The sequence below is a fragment of the Dendrobates tinctorius genome, unplaced genomic scaffold, assembly GCF_039654945.1.
Source record: "Dendrobates tinctorius isolate UK_male_01 unplaced genomic scaffold, ASM3965494v1 ptg000037l, whole genome shotgun sequence".
Taxonomy (NCBI): Eukaryota; Metazoa; Chordata; class Amphibia; order Anura; family Dendrobatidae; genus Dendrobates; species Dendrobates tinctorius.
In genome coordinates, this window is record NW_027361705.1 from 16530775 (window position 1) to 16551052 (window position 20278).

At 39.7% G+C, this 20278-nt stretch overlaps 1 protein-coding gene across 4 annotated transcripts in view; it reads right to left on the reverse strand.

The window, feature by feature from the left end:
• LUZP2 (leucine zipper protein 2) overlaps window positions 1-20278 on the reverse strand; it is a 1424041-nt gene that overhangs the window by 949884 nt on the left and 453879 nt on the right. The gene's annotated exons all lie outside the window — the stretch shown is intronic.

Consider the following 20278-nt stretch of genomic DNA (forward strand, 5'->3'; position numbering starts at 1 on the left):
GTCACAGACAAGCCACCTCCCTGCAGGACCCGGAAGGACCCCGTGGCCATCTTGGTGCTGGGGGTCTCCATGGAGACTATCAGAATAATGCGATTGCATCGCGTTATTCTGATGGAAGCGCGCAGGGAGCCCCCTCCTTGCGCGATGCTTCTTTATGCCGCTGTCACTACTGACAGCAGACTCAGAGGGGTTAAATGCCCACAATTGGTGATGGCACCAATCGTGGGCATTTCTGCAGAATGTCAGCTGTCACATACAGCTGACAACTGCACCTGATCAACACAGTGCTCAGTGTGAGGCCACAGTGATTGTGCTGCCTTACTAGAACTGCTCCGGGCAGAAATGTAGTTCCTGCAGAGCAGTACTAGTACGGCAAAGGTCGTGAAGGGGTTAATATTTTGCAGTCATTATATTATATAGCGCTGCATACTTACAATTGCTCATTTTGCCCTTCTTCTCAGTTAATTATTCTTTTTTCCATTACGTGTATGACATCATGTGATTTTAAAAACAAACTAGCTAAATTCTTTTAAGCTCTCTGAAGAAACAGAAAGTCTCTTTTTCCCTCATGAGTCATCGCTGTAAAAGTCTCTAGCAAGGTGAGGAGTGGGGAGCAGCTGAGTGAGGAGTCGAAGTGGGAGATGACTCACACAGAGAAAAGAGATTTCTTGTTTCTACACAGAGCAGAGAAAAGAGAAAAGAAAGGCAAAATGAGTATTTGTTAGTACACAGCGCTATATAATATGATGATTGCGGGGTTAAGAGGAACAAACCTTTGTTGGGAGTGCTTCTTTAAACTAAATTGTGGATTAAAAATATTAGTTAAATAACCTAAAGGACATTTTTTGCAAGTACTTTAATAACCCTTTGAACTATAAAGTTGCAAGAAGTATAATGTATGCAAATATACAAAAAAAATCATAATTTAACATAATTTAATTATATTTTCTTCTCAAAAGGTTAGCAGTTTCTTATACTTTGGAATTTTATGGGATTTTGAAAATTGCTCTCAGAGGAAATAGAAGCTGACAGGAAAAGGGATAAACTCAAAGGCTTGGGATAAAATGAGCAGCTAATGAATATGTAAGAAGGTAAAATGCTAAACAGGCTCTAAACCTTCACAGCAGGTAGAAATGAATGATACATCTTTTTTTAATCTCCAAGATCAGATGTTTTTAACATAATCACATTTTAAAAATTTGTTGAATCCACCCTGCTAACAACTTTGGCTAATAACGTTAGCTTTATGGATATTAGCGTTGAACAAATCTGCTGAGATTCAGATTTGGCACATAGCTTGAATTTGGCCGGAAAAGTAGATTTGCCATCAAATTATTCTAGGTGAATCGAATATGCCTCATCATTTTCTAGAATCACTTAAGATCCCAAAGCATAATAATTAGTGATGAGCGAGTATACTTGTTGCTCGGCTGATCTCAAAGTATTATGGCGTGCTCGGAGATTTCGTTTTCATCACCTCAGCTGCAAGATTTACGGCTGCTAGACAGACTGAATACATGTAGGAATTCCCAAACAAACAGGCAACCCCCACATGTATTCAGGCTCTCTAGCAGTGGCAAATCATGCAGTTGAGACGACGAAAACTAATTCTCCGAGAATGCCAAAATACTAGGAGGACACCCGAGCATGCTCGGGAAAACCAATAATCACATGCAACCTCCTTTTCCTGCATCTTTACTCTGTGGTGGGGTTTCTGGCAATAAGTAGGCATCAAGCGACATTATAACGTGCATCAACGGAGGCCTTGCTAGAGCCCAATGACTACGCTTGTCATGACATTACAATCCACATTGAGAATATTTAGACAACTTCAGTGGAGGAAGCCCCAGTGCAGAATAAAGATGGGGAAATAGACAGTATTGAAAAGTTGCAAGAAGGACCAGTAGGGGAGTGGAAGCAGCAAGACAAGTGAACAGTGAGGTAATATTTGTTGGCCACCATTTTGCCAAATCCCTACAGAATGAATTGCTAGATATCCGTGTTCTGAAAAACATACATTTTTGTAGCATTTGAGGAGAATTCATTTCCACTAAATTTGCTCATCACTGCAAGCAAGTTATACAAACAAGTAACCAAGTAAAGGCAAGTAATGGTTACACAAACACTTTCCGTTCAAGAACATTGCATATTGACATGATTCATGAGCCATCTGTAGGAAAGAAACAAACCAGATGTCTGAATTATCCTGAGATATGAATTGTCTATCAGAAATTGTATTTAATTGTAGAATAAAAAACTTTAAGAAGAGTCTCAGCAGCTTCAAAATATTAATGAAAAAAAATAAAAATAACTTTACACCTGGCTTGTTCAGTGTCTCAGTTTTTGTTCCTATAAGAGATGGCATGGCGCCATGCATATGTCTGAGTGTCAACTGTCAAGGATTATTTTGAATAAATTTTAGGGTATAGCTGTCAATCTTTTACATTATTCCTACTTTGTTAATATTAACTCTAATCTCTCCTTAACTAGGTGTGATATTGGAGAATTATGATGTATTAGTGGACCATGATTTCTTGATAAAATGTGATTCAAAAATAACATCATTCAAAATATAACACTAATGAGTTCAAATTCATGAAATAAATAATTAGCATATTTTCAGTGGTAAACCTTACTACTTACTATATTTTACCACCATAGGCCAGATACTGGATTGCACAGATTAAGCTGTTCTTATGGCACCATTGAGGGGCAGAGGGATGCAATTTTTACATTAAAAAAGAAGCTTTGCCCTTATATTTCTTAGTACAGTCAAAAAGGCACCACATCTGAGCTACTGATTGTACTGTAAGTTGTTGGGTTCAATAAATGTTTATTGGGATGGAACCAGTCACATAATGAATATATATACCAAATTAAAAGGCAAAATATAATGTAAAAGAGGAGTGGGTGCTTTACAGGAACAAATATTGAGATGACAGTGATAACATTTTATAAAATGTAAGAGAGGTAAGGAAAGCAGAAAAAAGAGACTGATGCTGTATATATGTTTATTGCACGGATACAAGATGGAGCTGGATGGATGGTCATAGCCAGATAAAGTGGCCAGCCCCAAACTAATAACTACACATTTTTGAATGACATGGGTAAGAAGTAAATTGTGGAGCTAAGCAGTTCTTGCTAAATTTGAATTCATCGGCTTTGCCAAATTTTCCCAAAAGATTTGATTTGCGGCAAATAAATTTAAGCAAATCTCAATACTCAAAAGCTTATAAATGCTCTGAAAGTATACAGGTGAGAGAGGAAAGAATGAAAGGAGCCCAATAATAATAAAGGCTTAAATTTTACAGGAGAAAAAGACACTGAGCTCACTGATGATCAAAAGAACTTACACACTCCAGTAGAGTGAGACTTCACACAAGCATATATTCTCTACAGGGTGGGCCATTTACATGGATACACCTAAGTAAAATCGGAATGGTTGGTGATATCAACTTCCGGTTTGTGGCACATTAGTATGTGGGAGGGGGGAAAGTTTTCAAGATGGGTGGTGACCATGGAGGCCATTTTGAAGTCAGCCATTTTGGATCCAACTTTATTTTTTCCAATGGGATGAGGGTCATGTGACACATCAAACTTTTTGAGAATTTCAAAAGAAAAACAATGGAGTGCTTGGTTTTAACATAACTTTATTCTTTCATGAGTTATTTACAAGTTTATGACCACTTATATAATGTGTTCAAAGTGCTGCCCATTGTGTTGGACTGTCAATGCAACCTTCTACTCCCACTCTTGACACACTGATAGCAACACCACAGAAAAAATGCTAGTCTAAGGGGGGTCAGATTCCTTATAGGAATGATCAGAGCTGACACCCATAATGTGGTGGTACACCATCTTGCTGGAAAAACTCAGGGAACTTGCCATCTTCAGTTCATAAAGAGGGCAACACATCATCATGTAGCAATTTCAGATATCCAGTGGCACTGAGGTTTCCATTGATGAAGAATGGCCCCACTATCTTTGTACCCCATTTACCACACCATACCATCAATTATGGGTGTCAGGTCCGAGTATTCCTACATGAACAGTTTCCTGGAAAGTGGATTGGTTGTCATGAGCCAGTTGAATGGCCACCAAGGTCTCCTGATCAGACCCCCTTAGACTTTTATCTTTGGGGTCATCTGAAGGCAATTGTCTATGCTGTGAAGATATGAGATGTGCAGCATCTGAAACAACAGATACTGGAAGCCTCTGCTAGCATTTCTTCTGTGGCATTGCTGTCAGTGTGTCAAGAGTGAGAGAAGAGGGTTGTATTGACAATCCAACACAATGGGCAGCACTTTGAACACATTTTATAAGTGGTCCTAAACTTGTAAATAACTCACAAAAGAATAAAGTTACATTAAAACTAAGCACACCATTGTTTTTCTTGTGAAATTCTCAATAGGGTTGATGAGTCACATGACCCTCTTCCCATTGAAAAAAATAAAGTTGGATCCCAAGTGGCCGACTTCAAAATGGCCGCCATGGTCAACACCCATCTTGAAAAGTTTCCCCCCTCCCATATACTAATTTGCCACAAACAGGAAGTTGATATCACCAATCATTACAATTTTATTTTGGTGTATACATCTAAATGGCCCAACCTCTACTACAAGAGAATCGGATAGAGTATGTAATTGACACTCGGATCAAACTCTGATGAGAGTGTAAGCATAATGTGATCAAATTCTATCTGATGACAGAATTGTTGCACAGGTGAGGAGAAGATGGAGAACAACATTTCCATAACTTTTATATTCTGTGAGTCTGCGGTGTCTGCTGAGTTCAACATGATGTTTTCCACTCACCAATGACTTGAATCACAGAGTGTGATCTGATTTTATCAGCAAATAGCAGCATGCTGGGATTTTTACCTCATGCCAAATAGGTATGTGAAAAAAATGCTGATAAGCACTGCCTTATAGAACAACATTGATCTGAGTGCTACTCAATAAAGCACTTGTACAATGTATATGCTCATGTGAGCGAGCCATAACCCAGAAATTCTGAAGATATAAAGGGACTCTAATGTACAAAGTGTGCTACCCTGGTAATTGCTGATGTGTGATGATTAGAGTACTGACCACCACTGCACAAAGTACAATAACCCATCCCTTGTCATTAGCTCATTCTGTGATGCTCCAGCATTGTGGTAAATGGTGCCAGGCAAGTTTTTTTGTGAACAACAAATTGAATCTACAGTGTTCAAATTTGCATGACCTACCAATTTCAGGGAATCCAACTCAAACTCAATGCTCTCAGGATCGATCTACTCATCTCTAGCAAATGGACATAATGTACTGTATTAAAGTTATCAATACTTGGGATTCCTGAGCAACAGGAATTATTGAATACTAGCTGAAGAGCCCGGCTTTGCCCAGGCATAGTAACTAACTGTGGTTAAGGCCCCGTCACACATAGCGACTTACCAGCGATCCCGACAACGATATCAACATGTCAGGATCGCTGGTGAATCGCTATGTGATCGCTGGTCAGCTGTCAAACAGACAGCTTCACCAGCGATTAGCACAGCGACGCCGCACGTGCGGCATCGCTGTGTTCAGCGCTGATTCATATCAAAAATAGAATTAAAATAAAAAATATTGTTATTCTCACCTTCCGACGTTCCGCGCAGCATTCCCGCCTCTCTCCACACTCCGGTCCCAGTAATCCTTTGCGAGAATTACAGCGATGACGTCCGTTCTTGCAGGATTGCGAAGTCTCGCGGTCATTCTTGCAAAGGATTACTGGGACCGGGAGCGTGGAGAGAGGCGGGAATGCTGCGCGGGACGTCGGAAGGTGAGAATAGTAATATTTTTTTTATTTTTTTTTTTATTATTTTATCGCTGATTGCTGGTCTCCCGCCTGTCACACGCAGCGATGCATGCTGTTCAGTGGGAGATCAGCGACGAACAAAATGTCCAGAGATTTCCCAGAGCGATCAGCGATACCGGCAGGGGGGCCGGTCGCTGATCGCTGTCACACACAGTGATCTCGCTGGTGAGATCGCTGTTGTGTCACAAAACTTGTGACACAATGGGGCCTTGAGTTATAACAAATTATAATGATTGTTGAAGCAAAAAATTTTTTTAACACAATATTAACCCCTTACCGACTGACGATACAATTTTTTGTCATCTCCCCCTGCATATACCTGTATGTCATCTCCTCATGTATATAGCTCTGGCAAAAATTTAGAGACCACTGCAAAATATTCAGTTTGTCTTATTTTTCTCTTTATAGGTATATTTTTGAGTAAAATGTAAATTGTTCTTTTAGTCTATAAACTTCTGACAACATGTATCCGAATTTCCAAGCAATAAATTTTGTATTTTTTTTCTAAAAATAAGAAATGGTCAAAAATAAATGAAATAACCAGAGCTTTCAGACCTCAAGTAATGCAAAGAAAACAAGTTCATAATTATTTAGAAACAACAATACTAATGTTTTAACTCAGGAAGAGCTCTGAAATAAATATTTTGTGGAATAACCATGATTTTTAATCACAGCTTTCATGCATCTTGCTTTCCACCAGTCTTTCACACTGTTTCTGGTGCAAAAATTTAAGCAGTTCTTCTTTGTTTGATGGCTTGTGACTACCCATTTTCCTCTTGATTACATTCCAGAGGTTTTTAATGGGGTTCAGGTCTGGAGATTGGGCTGGCCATGACAGGGTTATGATGTGATGGTCTCTTAATTTTTGCCAGAGCTTTATATGTCATATCATCCTGAATATAGTATATACCTGTATGTCATCTCCCCATGTATACAGCATATACCTGTATGTCTTCCTCCCTTGTATATAGTATATAGCTGTATGTCATCTCTCCTGTATATAGTATACCCCTGTATGTCATCTCCGGCTGTATATAGTACATACCTCTGGTGAGTGCCCCCCTCTGTAGTCCCCACAAGGAGCAGTCACTGGTAAGGCAATGTTTTGCCCCCTGTGCCCAATCCCAAACTACTTGCACCCCCAATTATCCCCTGTTCTGGATGTGTACCTCATAGTCCCAGTCTATGCGGCTCCTCAGGTTGTTCATGTAGGCCTACACACGGGCTCTGCTCCCAGCCTGTGGGCCCAGCATGGTGGCTGGGGGTCTGTAGCTCAGGCCCCGCTGCCCTGGAATAGGTAGGCTGCTTGCAGGAAGAGAGGGGCAGCCGCACACAGCACAGCCAAGCCGGGCCGGGATCACAGGCTTCTGGGACTGATGGCGAGGAATGGACGGGTGGCACCTCCAGAAAACAGAGACCCCAGCATACCAGAGGGATCCGGAGCCACTCTCTGCACTATTGGGTGCCTCAACGGCACAGACTGTCCCAAACCCCATCATCCTGTGCCCTCAAACATCCTGCGCCCCCAAACCTCATCATCCAGCACTCCGAACCCCCGACATCTGTGGGTGTGCAGTGGGCGTGGCTTGATACATAAATACACACACATACAAACACTCAGCATTATATATATAGATGTGGTCATTGTTCTATGCAATGTCCAAGCAGTTTTGACCACTACAACATTGCAATCATTATTTTTTTTTTTTACTAATAGTTGCAATGGTTCCAGTATTGCTTTCAGAAAGGTTTCATTGGCAACCCTCATATTTATCAACTGCTTACTGAAAGTTCAAGGGTCTCTTATTATTATTATTACATTTTTTTCCATTTTGAACTTGCATGAAAATCTGCACACAAAAAAGCACAAAAACTACCAAAACAAACAATGATGAGGAGAAAGAAAGCAATAAATACACTTTTGAAAAGTTGCTTACTTTCCATAATTACTTGTACATCTTCCAATAACATTTAATTCAACTTCAATTTATTTTACTAATGTATATAGTGCTAGCATGCTCAACACACTGTATAAAGATTGCCAACACTCACATTAGTCCCATTCCACCCCGAAACCTAAAATATAAATTCAAAATGAGCTTAACGTTATGTTTTTGGAGTCTGAGTGAAAAACTAAGAGGACAGAGGATGCACAAATTGAGATCTTGACTCAACTTTTAGAAATATCATTCAGCCGACATCTTGGTCTTACCATGCACCGTTCCTGACATCATATAATTAAAGACCAGCTGGGAAATCAACCTGCTCATGTGACACTCATGGCAATGTTGGTGCCAGTGCAAAATATCAATCATGAGCCAGGTCAATGAAAAAACAGTGACCTGTCATTTAAACAATGTGGTGGGGTGGGTCAAGAGGAGAAGACCCATGTGCACTGAATTCTCATTACTAGAAAAGTTCAAATGCTGATTAAAGAAGAACAGGAAAGAGAATTTCTTCACCAAAGGTATTGATTTAATCTGTAAAACAGTGCCATTATAATATTGCGTCCAACTTATTTGCTTACTCCTTCCTTCGATCTGCATTAGGAGCTTTAGACATCATACATTTTTAAATAATATAAAAAATAAAGTTGTCTACTGCTAAGACAACCCCTTCTCAATCTGAATGTTTGCCTCCTTTAAAATGAAAACATTAAGGCTATGTGCACACGTTGTGGATTTGCCTGAATGGCGCTCGCACAAAATGTGAGTATTTTTATTTTAATGGAGGCAAATATTCAGATTCAGAAAGGGTGTCCTGGTAGTGGAAAGCTTCCCTATTGCTATATTTTTGCGCTGACCGTAAATTGTGTGAAATACAATGTGTTCTATTTCCTTTATATTCAAAGAATATCCATAATGGTCAGATTTTTTAAAATATATTTTCATTATTTTTTATGCTTTTATTAAGCAGAAACACCTCTACACATAATATAACATACAAATAATGACTGATCATAGGAGGTCCACAAAGCAGATGACAAAAGGTAAAAATGAATAAAAACTGATCTGAGGAACTGATAAATAAGGATGAAAGAAAATGTCATTTTGACCTGTTTCATCCATTTTTTATGCTGTATTTTTTATTAAAACAAAAATGGATGACTGCCTAGTAAACATAACGTTAGCTTTATCATGTGATATAAGTCAGCGACAATTCTTTATTTTAACGCAACAAATGTTTATCTTCCAATCTATCAATCTGCAATATCTGTCTGGAGGTCTGTACTGAACATATTGTGGAAATGTCAATGGTCTATGCAAACTCCATTACATGTCTTTATCAACAAAATGAAGCCCTCAGGATAGATTATGTATTTAGTATAGCACCTGGGAGGTTTATACTTAGTATTCATGGAAACATTTTTAAAATCTGCATAGAGCAAGGCAGACAAATAATGTTTCTGACATTAAATCCCTTTACTTATCTGACAATCCCGCATTTCCACAAGGAAGGACACCGTTACCAGAATTACCTTTTAGTCTCCGGTTCTGTATACAGAAGATATGCAATGTAACATATTTCATAACAAACAGAAAGCCTCCTGTAAAGTTTTCTTGGTACATGGCATTACACTGGGTGGATATATTACCCTTATCATGGTGTTTATTTATTTTTCAGACCAATGAAAAATTAAATGACAGCAGTGATGAGTGAATCTTCTAAAATTCAAACTTGTCAGCTAGCTCGTACTTGGCCATCAAATTTGATATGCCTTCTATTTATTGTATGCAAATTGCATATATTTTACAGCCTAGAAAGAATAATATAAAATATAACTTTTAATGATATGATATCATAAAAACAAACAAACCATGAACAGTAATGACAAAATAAATGCTAGATCCACACCTGGACCAAATCATGCCTCAGGAAGGTTCCAAATGTGGCTCTCAAATGATGAAAAAGGAGAATCCCTTCCGACACGTTTCTTGTCTCAGCAACGAGATGTCATCGATTTATTACAAAAAAGCCATGTGGCTTTTTCGTCTAGGTACTGTGCCTTCCCATTCGGTTTAGGCCACCTCAGTTGGGACACCTCAATAATTTGTACCAAAATAGGGTAGAGCAGATCAAAATATTAAAAAGAGTTGATCACACCCATTTGAGCCTTGAAAGGTTGTCATATCCAGAGAGACTTCATAGATGTTTGGGAGCAGTTTGCGTAGTTTATCTTCCCTGTCATGCCCTCTGCAATAACTCCAAGCCTAACATGGGCCACCCAAATGTGGCTCTCATATATTGTACCCCTTAAAAGGAGAATCCCTTCCGATGCATTTCTTTTCTCAGTAACGACACATCATCAATTTATTATAAAAAGAAGACACGTGGATTTTTTTTGTCTAGGTACTATCTTCCCAAAAACATTAAATGAACAGTTTAATTATAGTTGTCATCTTAGAATTTTAGGCACTAACATAACACCGACCCAAAACAGAAGATCAAGTCTACCTGTCATTGGCTACAGCAGAACAAAGTGAAGGTTCTGGAGTGGCCATCTCAGTCTCCTGACCTCAATATCATTGAGTCACTCTGGAGAGATCTCAAGCGCACAGTTCATGCTAGACAGCCCAGGAATTTACAGACACTGGAGGCTTTTTGCCAAGAACAATGGACCTACAAGCTTTACCATCTGAGAAAATAAAAACCTGTTTTGGGTTGTCATTATCATTTAAAAAGAGATAACACAGTAGTTTGACAGCCACTAACCATGAGTGGAGAAAAAGATTCTTATTCTCTTAAAAAAAGGCCAAGAAAGCAAAAATTTTGCAGGGGTATGTAAACTTTTCAACACAGCTGTGTCTATTAAATAAAATATACCCATGAAGGAATGTTATTCTTGCCATAAAAGAAAGTAACAACCTTTAAAAAGGTTGTTCAATTATAGTATTGAGCAGGTACATTACAATTTGCACCTCTTTACGAGATTACAGTGGGGTAGAAAGCATTTAGTCAGCCACAAATTGTGCAAGATATCCCACTTAAAAAGATGAGAGTGGCCTGTAATTGACATTATAGGTAGACCACAACTAGGGTGAACTTGCACAATTGGTGGCTGACTAAATACTTTTTTCCCCCACTGTATATGTGTATGGGAACTAAATAGGAGCGGGTTGCTGTGGTAACAGAGAGACACCCAATGCAGGGATGATGGCAGTATGTGGTTCTGTCTCTGTGTTTTACGCTGGCCAGAGCTGGCTCTCCATGGCAACAGGATGCGGTATGATGCGGGATTGTTTGAGCCGTCATACCATCGACAGATGAGATTGTTCGCACCTCAGGATATGATTACACAGAATTTACCCTTCCTCTGGCTATGGCAACGCTGAGACTCAGACCTACAATGAAAAACAGTGTTCCATCTCAGTTAGGGATACTGGTACATCTTGGACCCTCTTTGGCACACGTCACCGTCTATTGGCGTATAGGGTAAATGATGACACTAGCAGGGGTTACACTGCATTACATGGCGATCACATGCAAGTGGCACTAGATATGCACCTAGAGTTTATCTTGTCATTGCTGTCAGGGGTTTATTTGTTTTTATGATATCATATCATTAAAAGTTATATTTTATATGAATCTTTCTATGCTGTATAATATCTGATTTCAGAGAGATAGAACCTGCAAAATAGAACAGGTGAACTAGAAAACTGAATGTACATTAGTTTGCTCTGAGGCCTTCACAGGTCCAATTGCGCAGACTTGCTCATCTTCTTCAGTTTCATCATTGGCTCAGACTTTTATAGGTTATCGTCAGTGTTTTCTGGAACCCAGCATCTTTGGCATCTCCTGTACTGACCACATGTCATAGCATTGTGTAATCTTAGTCAGTGTAGGAGATGTCAAAGCTGTCATAGCCCAGGGAAGAATGCATTGGTGAATGGAATAAAAAAAAGTAAAGGTCAAGTGAGTATTCATGCTTTATTTTTTTAAGCCACTTAAAGGTCCAATAGTGAAACCATCCAATTACGATTTTGTTTGATTGACACAAATTTAAGAGTAAAAAAAGATGGATTTTTGTGGAAATCTGCAGTCACATAGAGTGACTGAAAATGTTTTGTGGATCCTTAAATTACTCTTTAACCCCTTTACCCGGGCCAATTTTTACAATTCTGACCACTATCCCTTTATGAGGTAATAACTCTGAAACACTTCCATGGATCCCAGTGATTCTGACATTGTTTTCTCATGACATATTATACTTCATGATGGGCATAAAAATTTCTTTGATATGACTTGCATTTATTTGTAAAAAATACAGAAATTTGCCCAAAATTTTGAAAATTTTGCAATTTTGCAATTTTGAATTTTAATGCCCTTAAATCACAGAGATATGTCACACAAAATACTTAATAACTAACATTTCCCACATGTTTACTTTATGTCAGCACAATTTTGGAACCAACATTTTTTTGTTAGGAACTAAAAAGGGTTGAAAGTTGACCAGCGATTTCTCATTTTTACAACACCATTTTTTTTAGGGATCAGATCACATTTGAAGTCACTTTGAGGGGTCTATATGATAGAAAATACCCAAAAGTAAAACTATTCTAAAAACTGCACCTCTATGCAAAACCACATTCAAGAAGTTTATTAACCCTTCAGGTGCTTCACAGGAATTTTTGTAATGTTTAAAAAAATTGAACATTTAACTTTTTTTCACAAAAAAATTAATTGAGGTTCAAATTTTTTATTTTCCCAAGGGTAACAGGAGAAATTGCGCCCAAAAACGTTATTGTTCAATTTGTCCTGAGTATGCTAATACCCCACATGTGGGGGTAGACCGCTATTTGGGCGCATGGCAGAGCTCGAAGGGAAGAAGCGCTGTTTGACTTTTTGAACGCAAAATTGGCTGGAATTGAGATTGGACGCCATGTCGCCTTTGGAGAGTCCATGATGTGCCTAAACAGTGGAAACCAAAAACAAGTGACCCCATTTTGGAAACTAGACCCCCCAAGGAACTTATCTAGATTTGTGATGAGAACTTTGATCCCCCATGTGCTTCACAGAAGTTTATAACGTAGAGCTATAAAAATAAAAAAATCATATTTTTTTCCACAAAAATGATCTTTTCGCCCCCAATTTTTTTTCCCCATGTTAACTGAAGAAATTGGACCCCAAGAGTTATTGTGCAATTTGTCCTGAGTATACTGATACCCCATATGTGCGGGTAAACCACTGTTTTGTCGCATGGCAGAGCTTGGAAGGGTAAAATGTTTCATCATAAAGATTTTTCCAACTATAAAACTTCTGGTCTAATATATATGGTTACATGCAATTGTCCGAAGGACTATGTGGGTAAAACATCAAGTAGAGTTCAGGACTTTGGTTGGATCGGGTTTCATGAAACAAAATTTGTTTCAGATGAAACTGGTCCGCCTAGGGCAAAAAAAGTCCAAAACCCGACCCCAATGCAAGTCAATGGGGAATAAAAGTTGGCATTGAGCGGATGACATTCATGCACTCAATGCCGACTTTTATTCCCCTTTGACTTGCATTGGGGTCGGGTTTCGGACGAAACGCCGACTTTTTTTGCCCTAGTCGGACCAGTTTCATCTGAAACAAATTTTGTTTCATGAAACCAATCCGACCAAAGTCACTCAACTCTAACATCAAGGGAATTCAGGCGCCGAATGGGTGAGCATGCTGGCGATATTAGACATAATCGTGTTACCCCTCTGGCAAAACACATCAGTGAGGCACATAGGGGTGGAGGAAATTTGCTCTTGTGTGATTGAGGTGGTTAAAAAGAACCCTAGAGGTGGCAATTTTGATAGACTATTATTGCAAAGAGAATGTATGTGGATCCATCGATTGGACTCCATGACGCCTAATGGCTTGAACGAAAATTTGTCACATGCGTGTTTTCTATACTGTAGGTCTCAGTGATTTGTGGGGCCTCAGTTTCTTGCCATGCCAGTCACAATCCCCACGGATGTGGGGCTCACAAATTGTTGTGAAAAATCATAATATATATGCATGTTCGTATTTTATCTACTTATGCCTTTATTGTACTATTGATGTCAATTCCCCCTTTTAGCAACAACATGCATTATTTGGTTTATATGTATTAGCATCTTTTCCATATTTCCGTGTGTCGGTGCACCATAATGACAGGATCTTTACATTATCAAATGTCTTTTTTTCATCAAATTGAATATATTAGGTATACCCCTCTTTTTCTATTGGTATAATATGCAAAGTAATATCTATTCTATCTTATTATCTGGAAATATGTGCATCTATGGTGGAGCGTATCTAATATATAAATGTGGGTGTGTGTGTGTGTGTGTGTGTATGTCCGGGACTGGCATCCGCACCGTCGCAGCTACAGCCACAAAATTTTGCACAGTCGCACGTTTGGACCCCGAGAGCGTCATAGGCTATGTTGTGAGGCAAAATTTTAACCCCGCGCATTCCAATTCACCAAACAATTTTGCCCCTATCTACATAATGGGGAAAAAGTGTATGTATGTATTGGCATCTGCACCGTCGTAGCTACAGCCACAAAATTTTGCACAGTCACACGTCTGGACCCTGAGAGCGTCATAGGCTATGTTGTGAGCTGAAATTTTAACCCCGCGCATTCCAATTCACAAAATAATTTTGTCCCTTTCTACATAATGGGGAAAAAGTGTATATATTGGCATCTGCACCGTCGTAGCTACAGCCACAAAATTTTGCACAGTCACACGTCTGGACCCCGAGAGCGTCATAGGCTATGTTGTGAGGTGAAATTTTAACCCCGCGCATTCCAATTCACCAAGCAATATTACCCCATCTACATAATGGGGAAAAAGTGAAAGGAAAAGTGTTGGAGGCAAATTGACAGCTGCCAGATGTGAACAAGGGGGGCTTAAAGAATGAGAGTGATGGCGCCAAACAGTATATACCGTACAGTTGCTAAGGTGGGGCCCTGACATGGGATACTCACCACACATGGGGATATGAACACACACACAAAATGCACCACACACTACCACGTGCTTCAACACATATACCACCCTCAGCACACATTTCACCACACATACACCAACCTCGCCACGTAAAAGTCGAAACACAAAAGTCGCCACTCAAAACTCACCACGCTGTCCCAGAGCTGTTTAAAAGATGAAAAATGAGCTGTGATTGGTTGCTATCAGCAACAGTTTTCTTTGTAGACAGTTGTGGCAACTGAGGCCTATTATTCTTATTATTTCTATGGTGTTATCGTCTATTAGATACACAGCTCAGCAGTCAGTTTCACACAGGAGAGGATTAGATACATGGCTGAGCAGTCAGTATCACACAGGATAGGATTAGATACACAGCTCAGCAGTCAGTATCACACAGAATAGGATTAGATACACAGATCAGCAGTCAGTATCACACAGGATAGGATTAGATGCACGGATCAGCAGTCAGTATCACACAGGATAGGATTAGATACACGGATCAGCAGTCAGTATCACACAGGATAGGATTAGATACACAGCTCAGCAGTCAGTATCACACAGGAGAGGATTAGATACACGGCTGAGCAGTCAGTATCACACAGGATAGGATTAGATATACAGCTCAGCAGATGGTATCACACAGGATAGGATTAGATACATGGCTCAGCAGTCAGTATCACACAGGATAGGATTAGATACACTGCTCAGCGGTCATTATCACACAGGATAGGATAAGATACATGGCTGAGCAGTCAGTAACACACGATAGGATTAGATACACAGCTCAGCAGAAAGTATCACACAGGAGAGGATACTTGGGTAATCGTTTAGTTCATTTGTGTTGCAAATCTGTATTGTTGAATATATGATATGAAATGTTTTATGTGCCATATAATCATTATAATTTGTTAGAACTAACCACAAATGGTTACTATGCCCAGGCATCGCCAGGCTCTTCAGCTAGTCTTGATTAAAACTCCTTCAGGAATCAGTGGGGCATGCACTGTGGCGATTTATTATGAAACAGGAAGTGCTTATGATCCACTGTTGAACGCAAGCGGTCCTGCTCTGCCTAGTGATGCTACTGCCATGCGCGGTGCTTGTATCAGGAGGCAGGAAGTGTCTGTGTTCCAGTGTGGAACGCACGCTATGTCTCTACATCACAAAAATATCCCGGCCATGCGTAGTGGGCAGAAAATATCCAGGCATACGCTCTCACTCATCTTTGGAACAGGAAGCTCCCGCTGCATCATCACCTCACAGCTTGGCGGCGTGAAACAGATGACAGGTAATCTGCGTACCATGTGGAACGCACTCTGGGTATCGCCGCCCAGCTGCTTAGTGACTCTTGGATGTATGGGTAAATTATTGATTTTTTTGCCTATCACAAGGGGGCAGCCCTATTTAACCTAACCACTTCTAATTGATAGAGCATGAGAGCATGGTCACTTTGCAATATTATCCCAGTGCTTAACCCAATTTTGATACACCTTACAAATGGGACCTCTACATCATGGAGGAAGGTTTACTGCTGATTGGCTGCAATGTCTATATATATATATATATATATATACAGTATATATATGTATATATATATATACACATGGGGGGATTTGGTCATTTTTTCACACAGCATCTGATTATCCACCTCCTGATGATCCAGTTAGGAGAAACACGTTGAGGTTCTGCTCATCAACTACCAACCTTGAGTACCTCTTTTTCTTACTGTTATCAACATGAATTGTTATTTTCTCTACCGCTTAGGTCATGATTTGATCATTGGTATGAATTATGCCTTTCATTAATCTATTGTTTTGCTACCCTTTCTAAATTATCATCAGCCATATTAGGGACTCTGAGGGAAAGCCATCATGGAGCGGGGGCGCCATTCCGCTGACCAGTAGGGTGGCAACCTCCGCTGACAGGAAGGCTTTCAGTCACAGGGAACAGTATAGCCAGATACTCAACTCTTTTGCACAAGTCACTTTATTGTTTGTGTCATTAGCACTTTTTTGCACACTTTCATTGTTGCCTACCCAACTACCTTCTTTGGCAACATCTATACACTCCTTTCCTGGTCAATTGAGTGACTGCATGTTGCACCAGTCCAGGGTTATTTAGGAGTTCTAGGGTTCAGCCATCACTGAGCGGGGGCGCCAATCTCAACTGTGTATAGGGTGCCAACCTCCGCTGTTAGGTAGTTTGATATCAGGGCCGCTCTACAGGGCTACAACAGGTGACACGGTTGGTTGGTTTTCTGTGTGATTGTCTTATTTTTAGATAAGTTTTTTCAATAAAGGTTTATTCATTCATATCTGAGATAATGTTGTTGTAAGGCTCCTTTTAAGCAAACTTGATTTTGGTACATTACTTTTCCATATACTTTAATACAAAAGGGAAGGAGCTCCATTTGACTTTTCAACACAGAATTGGCAGGAATCGAGATCAGACACCATGTTGCTTTTGGACAGCCCCTGATGTGCCTAAACAGTGGAAAACCCCCAATTCTAACTTCAACCCTAACCCCAACACACCCCTAACCCTAATCCAAACCATAACAATATCCCTAACCACAAACTAAGGCTACTTTTACACTTACCGCATTTTTTGCGGTCCGTTATTGCAGCGCATTTTTGCCGGCCGAATTGTCGCATTTTTTGTGGTCTGCTGCAATAACAGACCGCAAAAAAGTTTGCGGATCGCCGTTTTTTCCAATACTATGGAAATAGTATTGGAAAAAAACGGTGTTCCGCGAAACGTTAAGTCACGGTGCATCGCAAAAACAAACTTCCATTTGTTTTTGTGGCCCCATTGATTCACAATGGGGGCCGTGTCCGTACACTGTATAAAAGATCAAGCAAGCTCGATCTTTTATTGCGGCCACAAAAACAGCCCTCATGGCTGTACGGCACACGGCGCACCGTGGAATTTTTGCGTGACGATTTTGCAGTCCCATAGAAATCTATTGGGGGGCAAAATCGGCTTGTAAAAACATGATAAGTGTAAAAGCAGCCTTGCACACCCCTAACCCTAATCCCAACCCTAACCCTAGCCCTAACCCTAATGGGAAAATGGAAACAAATACATTTTTTTATTTTATTATTTTCCCCTAACTAAGGGGGTGATAAAGTGGGGTTGATTTACTATTCCTAGTGGGTTTTTATGTTTGGCAGCTGTCATACGCTAAAATACGCTTTTTATTGTAAAAATAGTTTTTGCATCACCACATTTTGAGAGCTGTAATTTTTCCATATTTTGGCCCACAGAGTCATGTGAGGTCTTATTTTTTGCTGGACGAATTGACGTTTTTTAATGGTACCATTTTCGGGCACATGACATTTTTTGATCGCTTTTTATTACGATTTTTGGGAGGCAGAATGAACAAAAACCAGGAATTCAGGATTTTTTTTTTTGGGGGGGGCGTTTATACCGTTCCATGTGTTGTAAAATTGATAAAGCAGTTTTATTCTTTGGGTCAGTATGATTGCAGCGATACCTCATTTATATTTTTTTATGTTTTGGCGCTTTTATACAATAAAAACTATATTATATAAAAATAATTATTTTTGCATCACTTTATTCTGTAAGTTATAACTTTTTTATTTTTTCGCTGATGATGCTGTATGGTGGCTCGTATTTGCGGTACAAGATGACGTTTTCAGCAGTACCATGGTTATTTATATCCGTCTTTATGATCTCATGTTATTCCACTTTTTGTTCGGCAGTATGATGATAAAGCATTGTTTTTTTGCCTTTTTTAAGGGTTCACTAAAGGGGTTATCTAGTGGGACAGTTTTATAGGGCGGGTTGTTACGGATGTGGCGATACTAAATATGTGTACTTTTATTGTTTTGTTTTTTTACATAAATGTATTTATTGGGGAATATTTTTTTAGGAATTTTTTTAATATTTGTACATGTTTTTTCACTTTTTTACTTTGTCACAGGGTGGGACATCACTGTATTTTATCAGATCGCTGATATGACACTTTGCAGAGGACTGTGTGAGATCAGCGATCTGATAGGCAGTGCAGGAGGCTTCTCAGTGCCTGCACTCAGCAGGCACTGACATGCCACCTCCCTGCAGGACCTAGAAAGACCCCATGGCCATCTTGGATCCAGGGTCCTGCAGGAAGGAGGCCCTCGGAACAGCACAATCACATCACGTTGTTCTGAGGGTCTCAGGAAAGCAGCAGTGAGCCCCCTCCCTGCGTGATGCTTCCCTATGCCACCGGAACACTGCGATCATGTTTGATTGCACTGTGTCGGGGGTTAAAGTGCCAGGAGCGGTCCCTGACCACTCCTGGCACATAGTGCCAGGTGTCAGCTGTGATAATCAGCTGACACCCGGGAGTGATCAGCTGCGCTGCCCCCATGAGCACAGCTGATCGCAATGACGTACTATCCCGTCCACAGTCATAAGGGCCTGGGTCACCTGGACGGGATAGTACATCATATGTCATAAAGGGGTTAAACACCAGCTTTATGTGCTATGTCTTTAATATATTGCACACATGCAGTTTCTGTTACATAACTAATGAGCTATGTGCAATGAACATTCTTTTGTCAAATGCTACATCTTTACACCTGTACATCTTTAGTTCCCAAAGCCAGGTTAAAGTAATTATAAATTTTGGCTAAGACTCAAAGATGACTTTTAGCCTTATTATCATCTGTTGGATATACAAACCTTAACGTTAAGCCCTAAATCTGAAATGTATTTAACTGTCCCTTAGAAAAAAATGTGTGAGCTGGAACAAGTGTGTATTCATGCCAAAATAGTTGTTGCCCATTTCACTGATGTTTTTCCAATGCTGTGACCGAAGAAAGTGCATTTTACTGAAATTGCCAGTGGTCAGGGCCGCTTCTCCAACTCTCCCATGAATTTTCATTGCCTAAATATCCTTCTGTGGCTCAGGTTGATGAATAGCAATTATTTTGTATCTTGTATTGAGATTAGTATCTATTACCAATACATACCAACAGCATGCATAGTTTTACTCTGTTACCTTTTTGTATTTTCTCCCTGTAAGCCTATCAGGGTATCCATGCCTACTATCCAATTTAAATTTAGTTTGATTTTTCCAACACATACATCCAGAATACAGTGTAGGCCAATCATACCCAGTATATCTTTGTTTTACAAATGTATACAACACTTTTGTGGCCATAACATATGAGATGGTAATACAGGATAATGGTATAACGGTATATCACATGTCCTGAGGGGCAAAGCAAATAGGCAAACACTTTTTGGGTAAGTGGTAGTTTTTCCAAGCCATCATTGATCTCAAACTCATCAATAGTAATGTACATTATTAATTGGTTTAATTATGTGATGGACGGTTTTATTGATTTGCCATTTATATTGCTGACAGTTACTTGGATTTTAAGTTTTGCTGACAGACGTTAACGCTAGATCTGTTCTTGACAAATGCATATGTCTCTCTTGAGTTTGCAGTTTTGTACTTTTTCCACTTTTGTCATGTTTGCTTT